Source organism: Castor canadensis, chromosome 12 (assembly GCF_047511655.1).
Source record: "Castor canadensis chromosome 12, mCasCan1.hap1v2, whole genome shotgun sequence".
Classification (NCBI taxonomy): Eukaryota; Metazoa; Chordata; class Mammalia; order Rodentia; family Castoridae; genus Castor; species Castor canadensis.
This window is the reverse complement of record NC_133397.1, coordinates 116,751,924-116,770,223: the sequence shown is the minus strand read 5'-3', so window position 1 is coordinate 116,770,223 and position 18,300 is coordinate 116,751,924. Positions and strand designations below refer to the sequence as shown.

At 37.3% G+C, this 18,300-nt stretch overlaps 1 protein-coding gene across 5 annotated transcripts in view; it reads left to right on the top strand.

Annotated features, from left to right (window-relative positions):
* The window catches only part of Ntng1 (netrin G1), a 321,200-nt gene that overhangs the window by 38,306 nt on the left and 264,594 nt on the right, over positions 1–18,300 (top strand). The gene's annotated exons all lie outside the window — the stretch shown is intronic.

Genomic DNA, 18,300 nt, shown 5'->3' with positions numbered 1-18,300 from the left:
GGCTCCAAGGCTCTGTCATTACTTGGCAATCCCTTCCTCTAATTTCTTGTGACACCCTGTGCTTAAAGCCACAAGAAATGTGAGGTAAGGCAGAGAGAATTCCTGCAGACTGACTTGCTATATGCAGAACACTCATTTGCATTATTCATTAGATAAGAGTACTGATTTGCATCTCATTCTGGTGTCTCCTTTAGGTGAAAAATAAGAAATGCCAGAGAACTCTCCACATTCCCCAATTCTCATATTAATAATAATCATTAAGGGAATTAAACTTGATTGCTGTCCAAGGTCTTGTCTGGTGCCACTTGAAACTTCTCTTTCAAAATAAACTACTCTAAACACTTCCAAAACCTCAAACCAATATGCATTCCCCCCGTTGTGTTTAAAATATTTGAAGCCTTAACATTTGATGAAAGATCTGAATGCATAAATATATTTTATTGAAATGCAAAATGAGACATTTATGATCCATATCTAACATTAGGAATGGAAAGGAGGAGGAAGTGGGAGAAAAGTATAGGCATAAGTAAAACATTTAAGTTTCTGTAAATCTCATTTTAGAGAAATTTCCTAGCCACAGAGGAATGGCTCAGATTAGAAGATATAGTTCTTACCCTCTTCTTACCCTCTTCATGGCCAAACTCATGAAATTTTTTGTGTGCGCTTTATTTTATTAATTGCTTTCAAATTGAGATTATTTTTCTTGTGAACTTTAGCCCCACCATTGTAAAAACGAAATCATTGATGTTCTACTACTTATAGAAGAGGTCTTTGCTGGCCCTTAGAGTTCCTGTGCTAGGTACGAGAAAAATAATAAATGTCTTTCTTCATTCAATGGTCTCTAGTTTCATATCCCCAAGGCTGTAGTAAACTTCAAGCACTCTCCTTGCCAAGGCACAGCCTCCATAGGGCTTTATTAAGTGTCTTCTAGAAGTTGCCTGGGTTGTTGAGATGTAAGCCACTTAGGAGACTCCGATCCATATTCCCATGGTTAGTTGGAGCCATTGATGCATTCACAAAGGAGAAACAGGGCACAGGGTAGGTGGCAGCCTTATTTATGCTTCTCAGGTGAGAAGGGGACAGAACAGTCAGTAACTGCTCATTTGTTGCTGTTCCATTGCCCCTTGAATAGATAATGGCTGTCTGTTGAAGACTGCAGTGAGGCCGGAGTCATAGATCAATCACAACATCCAAACATGGAAAAGAATCCATGATATTAAGGTAACCTTATACCCAGACACAGGATTTCTGACACACTGGTTTATTTTGAGTAGAGGTTTCCTACAAATTGTGCATTGTTTTATCAACACAGGTAACAGAAGACTGGATGAATTCTTTCTCTTTAGTTTTTCATAACTCCCAAAGCTTTTAAATCACTGGCAGAAGGTGTCATCACAAACATTTATCATCTCTGTTCATGGGGTACATCCTCACTCAACTGCTTTTTATTTTTGTATGGTTCTCACAGGTTAACACAGTGATGCAAAGCAGCTACTTCTCTTTATGGCTGGATCTGGCACACAGCAATGTTTAAGGTCTCTTAGCATTCCCATAAGCAACACCAGTTTTGAAGTAATCCTCATTTGCATTGGACTGAAACTGGAATCCTTCCCAAGATTCAATTTTTGGCAAGTGATCAGATCAAATTCAAATTATGTTTTTCTTGCAAGAGTGATTATTTAAATGTATTTTACACTTTAACATTTTCAAAAAATACATTCGTGTTTCATTTATTTAACTAAGGCTAAATGGTGCCCTTTCAAAGTAAGGAACTTTAGTATTAAAATTTTAGGTCAGAGGCTAGGTGCAGTGGCTTAAGCCTATTATCCTAGCTATCTGAGAGGCAGAGGTTGAGAGGATTGTGATTTGAGGCCAGCCCGGGCATAAAGTTTGTGAGACCCCCACCTCAATCAATGGATTCATTTGATGGCATGTGTCTGTCATCCTAGCTACTTACGGAAGTGGAAATAGGAGGACTGTGGTCCAGGCCCAACCAGGCACAAAGCAAAACCCTATCCCAAAAATAACCAATGCCAAAAGGACTGGAGGCGTGGCACAAGTGGTAGAGTGACTGTCTACCAAGTACAAGACCCTAAATTCAACCCCCGGTACCTTCTCCAAAAATTTGTCTTCTTGTTATTTTAGTGTTGTAGCACTATGCCATGAGGGCATCAATCTTGCTCTTGTTAATGTCTCGTGACTTGTAGCTCCACGCTTCAAAAAATGTTATTAGTGAACGATGTTCACTATACAAGCCACATTGTGGTTTCCAAATCCTGAGCGAATTGACTGTAGAGACTACACTTAAATGTCTCATATGCATTAAAAATAACAGGGCCAAAAGACAACTGTGATGTCTTCTCCCTCCTTTCTCATCCTTCCTGCCCATAAAAGTGTACTGATGATTTCAGCAAATGTTATTACTATTCACCTGTTTGTGTAAGCCAAATCTAGTAGCCATCCTTGATTTCCTCTTTCTCTCATTGCTATGATCTGATTAGTACTGATGGGTAACAACCCACCACAAAACTTCATGGTATAAAGCAAAGGAGAGAGCACTGGGGAGGTGCAAGATGCTGTAGCCATCTTCAGTAAATGCAATCACTCAACAACTACTTTCCGTACACAACTCTTCACATCCTTTATACATGCAAATGGCATTCCATCTTTTTCCCCAAGATTCCCAGTCTCATCTCATTTTGCAGTTCTAAAATTCAGTTGTTGTCAGTTCCTTGACAAGGCTTCAAACCTACTTTCTAGACGCTGTTTCTCTCAGCTATAGCATGCACCTTCCCTTCCCAGCATTTGATTCCACTGCCTGACTTAATCGTCCTTTTCTGTAATATGTTGCTCATGCTTGCAGTTGGATGGGTTTGTCATCCTACTTCCTGCCCAATAGTTCATGGTTTCAGAGGCTCCACCCTCTTCCTTGTATGGTTTATCGTCTTCTCAGTCCAAGTCTATGTAGTTCCTTTAAAATGTTTGGACTTCCTGTGTATCAACTGATACATCTACTGCATTAGAGGAGACTCACCCACAGATACCTTTAGTATAAGCCCTTTTCTATCCTAGGCTTCCTTGAACTGCTGGGGGACACCACCCTTAAGATTCTTAGGTGCTTAAAGTTTTAAAAGGCAGACCATTAAATCCTGAAGACTCTCTGTGTGTTTGAAAAGTTTATGAGGCACCATCTTAAATCTTCCTGAAGTTTTAATGGTGGATTTTATAGTCATACTCTTGTCTTCTTCCTAACATTGAGACAGTTTCCTAACAAGTCCTGGATTTGGTCTTTGTATTATAGCTCTTTCTCTGAGAATCTTCTGAAAGACACCAAATGGGCAATGTTTTGTTTTTTGTTTTTTGGGTTTTTTTTCCTTTACAAATCCAGCAAGGCCTTTAATAGGTCTTATAAAGTTTGCTTAAAAACTGAGCAGCTCTTTTTTTTTTTGTATGTCTTTCTGTCTGTCTTATACATGGTAAAAGATACAGGTTGACACTTTCAGCATTCTGCTTGAGAACTCTCCTTAGCCAAATAACCAGTTTATTAAGTGTGTTTCTTATTTTCCATATAAATGCAGCCAGTGAGATTGTAAAGTTTTTGCCCCTACACAGCAAGGTCATCCTTTTCCCAGCTTCCAATTATAGATTCCTCCAAGCCTTTCTAACTTTCCCCAAAGTCTCCTCAGACTCTACCAGCTTTCTCTAACTGTTTTCACTCTCCACCAGTATTTGCAAGCTTTTACCAACTATCTTCTTAAGTCCTTTCCAGTTCCTGCCTACTTTCCAAGTAGGCCATTTTGCTGTGGTAGCACTCCATTCTGATACCCAATGTCTGTTCCACTTGCTATTAGTGCATAAAAAACCACTCTGAAACTTAGTTGCAGAAAATATTATTTTATCATACTTAAAGATTCTACAGCTCAGGAATTCAGACAGAGTACAATAGAGATGGATTTGTCTGATCCATAATTCCTATGGTTTCAATTCAGAGAAGTCACAGCTAAGATTGGAATCATCCTGAGGTGTCCCCAGTCATGTGTCTGACCATCAATGCTGGCTGTCACAGTTGCTGGCTGTCAGTTGGGTCTTCAGCTAGGGCTATTCACTGAAGCCCTTCCATGTGGTTGGGCTTCCTTACTGCATGGTTGACTCAGAGTAGCTGAACTTGTTACACAGGAGCTCTGACTTTTAAAGTGAGTGTGAGAAAAAGTGTGTATGAATTTCATAGGGTTACTGTGACAAAATGCAACAAACTAAAAGCTTAAAAACAAGCATTTATTCATTCATGGTTCTGTTAATCAAAAGTCTGAATTCAAAGTGTGGGCAAGACCACCGCCTCTGAAGTTTCCAGAAGTGAATTCTTGCCTTTTCCTGGCTTCGATGGCAGGTGGCAATGTATGATGGTCTTTGGCTCACAGCTGCATCAATATAATCTCTCATCTCCATCTCTCTCATCACATGTCCTTCTTCCCTCTGAATTTATCTGTGTCCTTGTGCACTTTCCTCTTCTTATTAAGGACACGTGCCATCTTAGAATTAGGATTCATCCTAATTCAGTATATTCTCATCTTGACTAATTACATCTGCAAAAATCCTATTTCTCAATTAAAGTCCCATTCTAAAATTTGGTCAGACATGAATTTTTGTCAAGTTAGTTCAGGGTGGAAATTATATCACCTCTGTAACTTAGCCTTGAAAGTTACATAACATCATTCATTCTGGGCTCCAATTGGTTGGAACAATCATATCACACTAAGATTTAAAGGGAGGAGAATTAGATTCTACTTATACATGGGAGACTTCCAGGATCTTATTAGGGAAAAATACATGGACTGTGAATTCTCGTGTTCATCTTTGAAAAATGCAATCTACCACAGCTTTATCCAGTTAATGACCAAATTCAGTTGATTTTACCTTGAAAATATACCCCAAATCTGGTCACTTACCTTCTTTGTCACCCAGTCATGCAAGACACCTAATCTTTCATTGAAATGGCTTGCCGTCTGATCTTTCTGAATTTACTTTTATCTTTTCTAATCCACTCAGCATGAAACTGAAAGAAGAGAGATATTAGCATTTATATCATTCCTCTGCTTAAATCATTTGGAGACGTTTTATGTAGAATAAAATCCACACAGGCTCCAGTGACCTAATGGCTATCCTTGATCTCCATCTAGACTTTCCATTCCACTCTATTCTATGCCAGATTTGTCTTCCTTATGTATGACTTTCCAACAATTCAGACCCTCTAGTAGTTCTTGCACCAAGAACTGTTACGCAATGATGTACTTGTGTTCTTTTGCCTGGAAGTCTCTTTCTTTGATTGCTCATGAGGCTTACATTTTGCATACTATAAATTTCATGTTAAATGTTACTTCTTTAGCTAATAATGGTAATAGTAATTATAGCTAACATTCTTATGAGTTAGCTAGAAACATATGCCAGGCCCTGAAGCTAGACATTCTATCTGGATTACAGAGCTTGGAGATATTAAGTCATACCACTGGCATACATATGCTGAATACCATAGATGATGTCCTGTAGAGCTTAGAATTACACCCTGGGCTGTCTAACTGCCCTGTAAACATCCCCACAGAGATACTTACCCCTTCTTTTACTCGGTTCTACCATCTGTTTCATCCCATCGCTTTGCTTTTTATTCCTGTAGTTATTTTTCAAAACAAAAGTATTAACTCATTTATTCTCTGTCTTTTCCACTAGATTGTAGACTTCTGTTGTTTATTCTACCACCCAACACAGTACTTGGCACATAGAAAGTACTCAATAAATATTTGATGAATAAATCTAGTAATGTGTTGTTAAATGTTTACCAACTAGCTTTGGGGAGGGGGGTGGTTTGACTCTTTTTTTTAATTCCTGTGCATCACTAACCACTTGCAAGCTAAAAACAGTTTATAACAAGATTACAAGATTCTTGAAAATCAAACTCTAGCATATTCCCAAATGAATGAATGAATGAATAAGAGTGTTGCAAAAAGCAAAGTACTTCATCCATTAACTGATTTCCAAGGAGACAGGGTTATTTCTCTTTCTCCATAGGCCCTTGTGGGTTTAGTTCCAAATAAGCCATGTACATTTGTGTTAAGGGGTCAGAGCACAGCTGTATTCAGGACAGGGCTCCAAAAGGGCATTGAAGAGTTAAGGGTATGTCTGCGATACTAAATATCTCCAGAAATGTGGTGAGAAACAGTGAGACCAGACACTACCATTTCTCCATCTTGTTTACTGCCTCAGGTATTGGTAAGGACACATGATTCAGAAACAAGGGCAGAATGACTTTGTTTTACCCTTTAAAAAGAAAGAATGCCAGAGACTGGAGCAGGAAAGAATGAAGAGAGAGCAGGAAAAAAGAAAAACCATTAATATTTCACATTAGGTCTAAAAATGCTCACAGGTTTGGCCAGGAAGAGAATACTAGTTAGATTTTCATGTTCACACAGAAGACTGATTTGTGACTGATTCAGTGTTCACCTCTGTGTGTAATATGGAGTAGAATTCGCATTGTTTTTAAATCTGCTGTGTGCCACTCAACATTGCTGACAACATCTTATTTGACAGTTCTTAATTACAAAAGTATCCACTGATTTTTTTTCTCAGCTGTCCCCATAGTTCTGTTTGGTATGAATCTGACAATAGATCTGAATTTCACAGCACTTGGTAGGCTTGTACTTATCACGCTGGGTATGAAAGTCTTGACATATGTGAACTGGCCATGGCATCAAGGTGGAAAACAAGGGGTGATGCTTGGATGTCTTGACTCAGTTATGTAGTCATGGCAGGGTACAGTGTGTCTCTCATTTAACTGACAGGTCTAAACTTGGCCACAGATGCTTCAGTCCCTTCACACCATGCATAAATAATATGCTATATTATGCACATTCACTCTGGGATTTTGAATGAATAAATTCTAAAATGCTGTCATTGCCAGCTCCAGAATCCAGAGTTTCAAAATTTTGCATGTGTAATTAACTTTGCCTTAGAATTTTTAATTAATACCAAGAGAAATGTCTTTTTCTTTATTAATGTCTAGGTGTAGATCTACAGAAAACAGTAACCACTTCTCTTGAAATCACATGAATAGACTGTCTCAGTTGGAGACACAAAAAAATTATATTTGTGTCTCTTGGTAATCTATCCGTTGGTTAATGGACCCGGAACCCTCTAGACAGTTCACAAATCCACATAACAGAGCAGATTTTTGCATGAGAATTCCTGACTTCGCTGAAAAATGTGAAAAATCAGATGCAGCCAAAGAGTTCCCTATTGATTACAAATGTGAAGATCAAGAGTACGTTATTCCATCGAAGGCAGCCTCCATTTAAATTTAGAATGGTCCTTCCTGGTAATCTCATTTTGAATAGTAGCATACAAATCAATGGAATTTTTAAGAGTATCAATTCCACTCCATTTCAGGGGCTTCTTATTCAGTGTATGAGACAATAGGTGTTGGTACCCTGTCATATTATGGGGTGTTCTAAGAATCTGGGTGGATAAATAACTCTAAGTTTAGGGTTTTGTTTTGTTTTAAAGAAAAATAAAAAAGTCAGTGGTCTCTTAAAAGAAAAGAGAAGGGTCAAATTTGCCAGTCCTCTCCAATTATTCTTTGCTGCTCAATTATCTGACCATTTGTCATAGCAGACTCAATTTCTTCCTCTTGCATTGGAGCACAGTATATAGTAGTACAGGTCCATTCAGAAAATGTTCTAATATTCTGTACTCATGAAAAAGGTATTCTAGGTGTATAATTGGTCAATTATTCATCACCTAATCTAGTATAAACCCTCCCCTACATGTCATCTTCTTAGACAAATGGACACATCCAGCCTGAATACATCTGAAAATAAGATGTTTTCATTGTCCTAGGACAGATAAACAGCTATAGTCTAGCAAGCCAAAAGTTAAAAACCAAGGTGGCTTACATGAAGAGGAGGGAGTGTTCCTAATAACATTATTTATAGTCATCAACAGGTGAAAACAGCCCAAATGTCCATTGATAGATGAACAGACGAATGTGATATACACTAGGATGTTATATGCCTCACCCTTAAAAAGGGAAGAAATTCTGATACATGCTACACCATGCATGAACCTAGAAGACATGGTAAGAAAAACAAGTCGGTCAGAAAATAACAAAAATTTTATGTTTTACTTATGTGAGCTCTCTATAGTGGTCAAACCCATTAAGTTAGAAAGTACAATGGTGACTTCCAGGGGTTAGAAGAAGAAAGGATTAAGGAATTATTATTTAATAGCTACAGAATTTCAGTTCAGAAGATAAGTTTTAGAGAGGGATTATGGTAATGGTTGAACAAAAATACAAACGTACTTAATTCTACTGGGCTATACATTTAACTTTTGTGTTGTACATACTTTACCACAATGAAAAATAACAAACACCACCAACAAAAAAGCAAGATGTCTTGGACAAGGCCAGGAATCCCTAAGCATCTTTCTGCACCCACTCACCTGTTCTGTGTACCTGCATGTTTGACATCATTCTGCTACTGGCTTTTTTACACAGCAATCTGAATGGACAAGTTTGCCCAGAGTGTTTCTTAAAAGGCAAATGGATGGATTTTATTAATAAACCTTGCTTATCACAAAGGTTGACGTCTGTTCCAATGTGTCATGATGGTTTTTCCCAACAGTCTTCTCATAACCTCTTGACCCCAAAATCCCAACCGTTAATCAGAAATACTAGCATCCAGAGGTTTTCAAACCAAGTTAGCCCCCTATCTTCCTCCTTCCAACTCACAGAGGCTCTGAAACACATATATTGTTCTAAGAGCTCACCTTCTTTTCTAATTTTGTACCTTTTCAGGCACCTTTCTCTATCTTATTTTTCTTTGATTTGAAAGCATGTATTTAGTTTAAAATTTTAAGACACTGCTATTCCTGGGTGGGTGAAATAGTCTTTGTTAAAATTACTATTCCATATGTGTGAGCACCTTGGGCGTGCTTGGAAATCACCAGTGACGCCATGGGATTTTATTCTAATGTTTACTTTAATTCAGTTGGCTCACATTATACAATAAAATCTGACTAATTCTGAGTAATGATGGAATTTAGACTACTGTGACTTCCTGACAAATGAAAGTCATTGACTAATGTTGAAAATAATTAAATTTTATTCCTTTCAAATTCCATGTGTATCATAAACAAAGTAAACAGAAACTGATAGGTAAAATGAGATAGGATACAGAAAAAATAGAATTCAAAATATACTAGAATAATAATGATATAAATACCCTTGAGCATATACTCATTGTTTAATGGTTAGGTGGTGATTTTATTGTCTTCTCCTTTGAATGGCAGGATAACTTTCTCCCAGGTTGGCAGGATGGTTTTCTCTCCTGGCATTCCTCTTACCTCTCTGAGAGCCCCTTCTACAACTCTGTCACTGTTGTCGCCTCTCAATATTATATTTTTTGCTCACCGCTCTTCTCATTTCTCATAATCTATATGACATGATTGTCAGTTCTGCCCAGTTTGCTGCTGTTTCTTCAACCTCAACCTTTTTTGAGCTCGTCAAGCCTGGATTCCGAGCTGCTACCTAAATAGTTCCATATTTCAGAATAAATTGAAAGTCCAGATACATTAAACTGAGCTTGTCCACTTCCTCCTCATTGTTTACTCTTCTGAGTGTTCCTTGTATTTTCTGGCCAGAAGTCGCTCTTTACTTCCCTAGCAATAGCAATACCAGTAACTAATATTTACTAACAGTTAATAGCATAACTACCTAATTTTCTATGTTATACACAACAGTTTTTGAAAGTATGATTGATTATATCCTGACTTCACAGATGAGGAAACCTAGGCTAAGAGTTCCCAGTTCAGGCATTAAGATTTAAAGGGCCATATTTCCAATGCTAATTTCCACTAGTTTCCTAGGGAGTCACTAAGCCCTGAATATCTAACTTCTTAATGACTCCTGAATCTATCTTTCTATGTTTCTCTTACTATTTAGTTTAAGACCTCATAGTTTTGCCTGGAATATCTTAGTTTGTCTTCAATTTCACCTGTGACGTGGCACAATGCACTAATAGCATCCCTCTTTACTGTACTTAAAATTTCTAGAAGACTCTGTCAAAGTATTCAATGTTTCCATTACCTTCTGATCTGTCTCAATCTAATTTTCTTTACCTCCTTTAGCACAACTTAAATAAAATAAGAGTAAATTTCTACTGTTTTTGTATTAATTAATTAGTTAATGAACATGGCAATGTACTTAGTTTCTATTCTTCTTGGGGGGGGCGGAGGGCAGTACTGGAGTTTGAACTCAAGGTTTTGTGCTTGCTAGGCAGGTACCCTACCACTTGAGCCACTCTGCCAGCCCTTTTATTGTTGCTTATTTTGGGATGATCACTTTCTGCCTGAGATTGCCTGGACAGTGATGCTCGTATTTTATTTTCCTGCATAACTGGGATGACAGGCCTCACCACTGTGCCCAGCCATTTGTTGAGAAGAAAACTCCCAGACATTTTGCCCTGTCTGGCCTCAAAACATAATCCTCCTGATCTCCACCTCCAGGAATAGCTAGGATTACAGACTCGAGCCACTGTGCTCACCTGTACTACATTTTAACTTAAAAGTATCTATGGCAATCCAGCTAGAATATGGATTATACAAATTTTTATGGGTGGACCTGGAAACTAATAAGCATTTGTAATGGTGTTTTTATGAGAGGCAAAAAAGCCTTTCACATTTTAAATAGCTGCTTTACTAACTTTGAGACAAAAGTCTTCTGGGAGCTTGGTCTCCCTACTTGCAAATTTGTTGAAGTTTCACTACGCGTTTAAAGAAAATTTAAATTGTTCCTCCTCTGTTCTTCATGAAAATAGAATGAAAAATGTATGTGTTTTAAAGTTAGGCAGATCTGGATTTGAATTCCCCCACCACTATTTTTTTTCCTTTGTTAATGACTGCTTTATGGCGCTTCAATTTCCTTGTCTATAAAATAAAGATTAAATCCTTGCAAACCCTGCATCAGCTATAGTAGCAAATCACTTTGGCTCAGTCATCAGAACACTTCTGAATCCTGTGACATCTCTCCACTGAATGCTACATCCTTGTCCTTGTCATCATCCCACTGCCTGCATTCCTGCAATGGATTCCTATTTGGTCACCCTGTTTCTGCCTTTGTCCCCATTCCTCTTCAGTGTATTTGAAAATTGGTAACTAGAGTATACATATTAAAATGTAAGTCCATTATGCCCCAAAGTCTATAAAAGCTCCCTTTTTCACTCGGGTAAAAGCCAAAGTCCTTACTGTACCCTACAAGATCCAACATCATTTTTTTTTTCCTTTCTCACACTGTTCTCGGCTTCACACACACACGCATTGCATGCACAGGTTCCCTCTGATGTAAGTGTTAGTGTTAGTTTCCTTCAGCCACACTTCCCTCCTATTCTTCACTCTCATGTATGTTTATGGCCTTTGAATTGCTAGTTTCTCTCCCTAGAGTGTTATCTGTATATTCCTATGATTTGCTCCCTTATTTATATCAACCCTGACTCAAATACTGTCTTCTTATTAAAGCCTTTCCTAGTTATATTGCCTAAAGTAGCCAGCAGTACTCTCTTGACCTTGTATGGCACACATTTTCATAGCTATTATCCAACTAAGAGCATTTGATTTCGACTTAGAATGATTCTGTGGTGTGTGTTTATGTATGCAAATCAGAGGATTAGGATTGCTAGATAAAATGCAGGACATTCAGTTAAATTAGAATTTTGTGTAAATAATGAATATTGTTAGTCAAAATTTCAGTATAGAAAATTTAAGTATAAAATCATTGACTATATCTAAAACTCAGATTAAACTAAACATTCTATGCCTTCACATGCTAAATCTAAACACCTGACAGGGGGTGCTGGTGTATCTCTGTGTCATACAAGAAATATGGTGGGGTTAGGACTTAGCTCTTGGTTACTGTCACCAGCTAAGCTGGAACTAAATGGGCTTAGAGAAAGCACAGTGGCATATCTCATGATGACACGATACCTTTGAAGTTCGATCAATATTATAACCATTGTAAGATATGGAAGGGATTTCAGAGGTTATCCTGATCACTTCTTTTTACACCAGTCAGAACCCAGTTCAACAGGTTTCTGCAGGCCTACCTTCTGGCTGAGCCTATGCTGGAATTTCAGCCCTTGACCCAAGCCTCCTCTCAGGTTTTCCCCTACAGAGTTTCTCCTACAGTGTTCTCTGTCTAATCCCTGTCACAACTGATCAGACTACATTTTCATGCAATGACAGTATCGAATCAGTTTTATTGTGTCTGTGTGGCACCTTATCTAGGACGCTTTAGAGGTGTGGGTGTAATTGATAATTTGGCGCACTGTTGGTGTGCAAATATTGCTATCCAAATGGCCACTGTGTTTTTAAACACAGACTCATGTCTATTACGATAGACTTCTGGGCATGAAATTGGGTCACTTATCTTGATTGTACAAAAATAATGCTCTCATTTCCAGGCTCTTATGACAGTGCATACTTCTCCCCATTTTCCAAGGTGCAATGTCAAAGGTAGATTCTAATGTGACATTTTATCACTACTGTTTCTTTTGTTATCCTGTGTTTTCAATAATTTAGATTTAAATTATTTTTTCATTCAAAAAAATTCTAAAAGTTGTGGCATCTATAGGACAATTTGAAATGTAAACATTATGTTTAACAGTGATGTTAAACAATCATTATTAATTCTTCAGGTGTGATAAAGATTTTATAGTTTCATTTAGAGACCTATGAATGTACTCCTTGGATTTGTTTCAGAATAATTAATGTGGTTGGTATTATGATAGTTTCAATACACTATTCTTTCTGCTTTTGTATATGCTAGAAACTATAACAAACAGTTAAAACTAAATTTCTAATCCCTAAACTGTAGCCTGATTATACAAAGCGTCAATAAAACTGTATGATAAGAAATCAAAGATTTTAATGCTAAGGTTTAGGGGATAGAAATAATACTTGTCTGAAATCCTAGGACTTGTTTGTTGGCTTTTTTGTCTTCATTATATTCTTATGCTTTGGGAACTTGAGCACATAACAGAAAGGACTTGGAACTGGGGCCTTAGACTGAAGGTTCTAGCAGGTCTCTGCCCTTTGTCAACTGCAGACCTTGGGCAAGATAGTGGACAGCTTTGGGTCTCAGTTTTCTCATTATGTAAAATGAGAACATTGTTCTTAGTTTCATGAGGCATTCAGCTCTAAAATTATTTAATGTGCTATTTCATGCAGGCTCTGCAAGTCCACCATAAAGGTAGCTCTGAGTGTGTTTAGTCTTGGGTCCTAACAATAGAGCAATAGGCTGTCGTCTGGGAACAGCTGATTTTTACTTAAGGATGCCTGGAATGAAATACCAAAGTTCTGTATGTTCCTGTGGAGCTCAAGTGCATGAATTTATTATTTAACTTTTGTGAAACTGTTTGGCAGTTTTAGTTGATATTGCCTAGTCTAAAATGAGTTATAAAGATTCTTTGCTACTTTGTGTGCTTATGTGCTAAAATAAACTCTTTCAAACTTTAATTAACTATCATATATATTCTCATCTAGCAGGACATAATCCTCTTAATCAATTTTGTTTTGTTTTGGCGGTACTGGGGTTTGAACTCAGGGCCTCACGCTCGCTAGGCAGGTGCTCTACCACTTGAGCCACTCTGCTAGCTTTTCATCAATTTTATTACCTCTTTTTGGAAAGTCTCTAGTTCCACAGTTTGGCACCCATTAAACCTATTGTGTTAATGACATAAAAAAAAAAAATAGAGGTGAGACTTTTGGATATGTGAACTACAACCCTAACCCACAGTAGGCCTATGTCTTTGTAACTTTTACCCAAGTGTTAAGTTTCCTTACAGCTCTATAAACACATTTGCTTATGAAAAATATGTGTTGGGCAGTACTTCATAGTAATATTAAACTTAAAGCATTATCTCAATGTCACATCAAAATCCATCCATTCCACAAATGTTTAATGAATGTCTTCTAGGTGTATTAATTTTGAAAAGGGATTTCACAGGCTAGGAGACTTAGAAAAAATTACCAGTGGACACAGATTTCCAATTTTAAGCTGATTTATTCATCAGGAAATGTTACTAAGAAACACTTACTTATTCATACACACAGTCCTCCTTTTGCATAAATACTTTGAAATTACCATAATTAATTCAGAATCCCAACTCTGGCCCTCATAAAAGTGAAGTGACTATTTTGTTGATCACCTATTTTTAAAACAAATCCTCTCTTCTCACTCACTATCATTGGGATAATCCACTTTATCTATCAATAACTTTCTGGGTCATGGTTTATTTGTTTGACCTCTCTATAATAATGACACTTTTTCCAGAATCTTTTCAGAGGTAGAGTCTCTTTGATCTTGGTGGAGTCAGGAAGCCTTCTATCAACCTGTCAGAGGTGCTTGTCGTGAGAAGTAAAAGTCCCACTCCTTCTTTAGCCACATCATGTATGTGCTTCAGTAACCATGTCATATTCTCACACACCATTTCTGTGACTGTTACTTTCTTTGACTGTCATTTCTGACTGATGCACTAGTGTGGGCTCCATTGTTAGCTAACTGTTTACATATTTTCATTCATTCATTTGTCCATTTATTCACTCCTTCAGTAAACATCTTTAAGTATCCATTGTGTGCTATGTAAATGCAAAAGTGACAAATATGACAAAAATGACCTTAGAATCCCCCATTGCAAAATCTCATACTTCTCTTTATTAATACTTGGTAGCATATCAGTTAATCATATACTTTGTGGTTGAGTTACAACAGTTTGCATTGTCTTACTCATAGTATCTTGGTTTTCTTTTTTTTCCTTCATTGTTGTGTTGGGTGGGGGTACACTGTGGCATTTACAAGAGTTCTTACTCTATATCAAATATATCATACATAATTCACCCCCTCCACTGCTCTCCTTTATCCCCCTCCCGATTCCTTGAATAGTATCAACAGGTATCATTTTTGCATGTGTACATTTTTCACTTCCCTACCCCCTTTCCCTGCCACCTCCCTCCTCCCACTGGTACCAACCCCCTCCCCCTCCCTGGGCAGGACCTCTCTGCCCTCCTGTTCTCTGATTGTGTAGAAGAAAAAAGAGAAATGATAAAAAAGAAAAACATGACATTTTTGCTTGTTTGCGATAGAGATAGCTACACAGGGAGTTTCCTTGTGATATATGGGATACCTGGGGGCGTCCCATGTATATGTTTATTAGAACCTCAATTGGTTTATCTCCTCTAATTTTCTTCATTCTACCTTAGTCCCTTTCTTACAGTAGTTTCAGCCAGTTTAAAATTTCTATATTCATTCTTGTATAGTGAGTATATCAACAACATTCAAGTATTTTCCTGAGGGTTCCCAGCAAACTGCAGGAGAGCATTAAGGGAAGATGTGTCCAGGATAGAGTTTTCAGAAAATCATTCTTTTTTCTTGACCAATCCTTTGGAGACTCTTTTGTTTCATTCCCTTTTTAATACTCTTGGGTGAAGAACATCTCAAAGTCTTTTTAAAGTTAAAAGAACTTAGGGCCACTGGTTGCTCCTTGTTTAAACAGCTCTCTAACTTTTCACATAACTTGTTTATAACAATGTAAACAAGTTATGTGAAGAAGGCTTGATTTCCTACTTTAAAAATCAATTGCCTTTCTTCTGCAAGTCCTCCCTGACTATCACCCTCTAAAGTGGCTTTTTATTCATTCATTCAGCAAATATTTATCAAATGCTCATTGTGTGCTAACACTGCATAGATACCAAACTGAGGCAGTTAGAATATTTTTCTTAAAAAGTTCATAATTTAGTCCTTTTCTCTGACAAGCATGTCTTTTGCTTTTGGGAGCCATCTTCTGATTTATGTCTAGTTCTTACACTGAACATTTGCTATGTTTCTATTTGCCTTTGAAGCTATTTTAGGTAGTACAAATCTCCCCAATATTTTCTTTACTAAAATGATTCAAGTATTCTTCATGTCATATCAATATTATCCTCACAAATATGTATATGTATTGTTTTAAAAGCATTATCATTTAAAAAATTGTTTTAATATGTAATCTCTAAGCATTGTTTTTTAAATAAATTTTTAATTAGATGTATTCATTATACAGGGTGGAATCATATTGACAATTCTGAATAGGCTTATATTGTGCATTGGCTAGATCAGCCCCATTGTCTCTTTCCCTCAACCCCCTCCCTGCCCTACTTAAAGCAATTGCAAGAGGTTTCTTTGTTCTATTTCATGTAAGTATATGAAGTCCATCAGCCATATACCCTCACCTTAATCTCTTCCATTCACCCTTCCTCTCTCCCTAGTACCACCCCCCACACATCTATTTTACAGTCCTGTCTTTCATTATTAATATTTAAGTCAGTGTTCAAAAGGGATTCTCAATGTAGCCCCACTGTGAATATACTTTACTTTGATCCATTCAAACCCTTCCATTACTCTCCCTTACCCAGTTACCTACCACCCCCATTTTTCAACAGCTTTCGATACATATCCTTATTTCCTCTACCTTCACAGATTAGTTATGTTTTATGACATTACTGATGCTCTATCATTCTCTTTTCCTGTCCTTCTTTCCCTGAGTTCTGTAGAGTAATTTCACTGTTACAAACATGTTCTACATATGAGTTTGTATATGATCATGTTTGTTTCTATGTATATGCTTATTTTTGGATCTATCTTCCATGTATGATAGAAAACATGTAGACTTTTTCTTTCTGAGCCTGGCTTACCTCACTTAACACAATGACCTTCAATTGCATCCATTTACTTTCCAACCACAAGTCATTATTCTTTATGGCTGAGTAAAACTCCATTGTGTATACATACCACATTGTCTTGATCCATTCATCAGTTGTAGGGCAACTGGGTTGTTCCCATAGGTTGGCTATTGTGAATAGTGCTGTAATGAACATCAGTGTACAGGTGTCTCCATTGTATCCTGACTTACATTCTTTTGAGTAGATGCCCAGGAGCAGTATCACTGCATCATACAATACTTCTACCTTTAGCTTTTTTGAGGAATCTCCATATTGCTTTCCACAGTGGTTGTACTAATTTGCATTCCTACCAACAGTGTATAAGTGTTCCTGTTTTGTCACATCCATGTTAGCATTTGTTGTTATTTCTCTGGAACATGGCTGTTCTAATTGGGGTGAGATGAAATCTAAGTGTGATTTTGATTTGCATCTCTTTTATAACCAGGGAAGTTAAACACTTCTTAACATATTTACTGGCCATTTGTACATCTTTCTTTGAGAATTCCCTGTTTAATTCATGTGCCCATTTCTTCACTGGGGTGCTGATCCTTTGGGGATAGAGTTTTTAGAGTTCCCTGTAGATTCTGGATATTAGTCCCTTATGAATAGCTGGCAAAGATTTTCTTCCATTCTGTGGGTAATCTCTTAAGTCTAGTGACTGTTTCTTCCACTGTGTAGAAGCTTTTTAGTTTTATGCAGTCCCATTTGTTCATTCTTTCTCTGAGATGCTGAGCCTTTTGAGTTCTACTTAGGAAGTAATTCCCTATACCTGTATGTTCCAGTGCATTTCCTACTATTTCCTGGAGTTGTTTCAAAGTTCCAGGCCTTATATTAAGGTCTTTGATCCACTTTGAGTTGATTTTGCACAAGGTGAAAGACAGGGATCTAGTTTCAGTATCTTACATGTGGATATCCAGTTTTCTCAGCAATATTTGTTGAAGAGGCTGTCTTTTCTCCAGTGTGTGTTTTGGGCTCCTTTGTTGAAGATCAATTGGCTGTAGCTACATGGGTTTATGTCTGAGTCTTCTATTCTAACTCATTGATCTTCCTTTCTGTTTTTGTGACAATACCACGCTGTTTTTAATGTATGGCTCTGTAGCATAGTTTGAAGTTGAGAACTGTGAGACATCCAGCGTTTGACATTTTGCTCAGATTTGCTTTGGCTATTCAAGGTCTTTTGTGTTTCCACATGTATTTTAGGATTGATTTTTCTATATCTGTGACCTGTAACAAGCAATGAGATTGCAGCAGTAATAAAGGGCCTGTCTACAAAGAAAAGTCCCAGACCTGATGGATACCTGGTTGAACTTTACCAAACCTTTCAAGAAGAACTAATACCAAACAGAAAGGTAAGAAAGATGCTCATTCCGTGAAACCAGCATTACACTCATTCCAAAACCCAATAATGATGCAACAAAAAAAGAATTATATATCAATATCTTTAATGAATGTAGACACAGAGATTGTCAGCAAAATATTGGCAAACAGAATTCAACAACACACCAA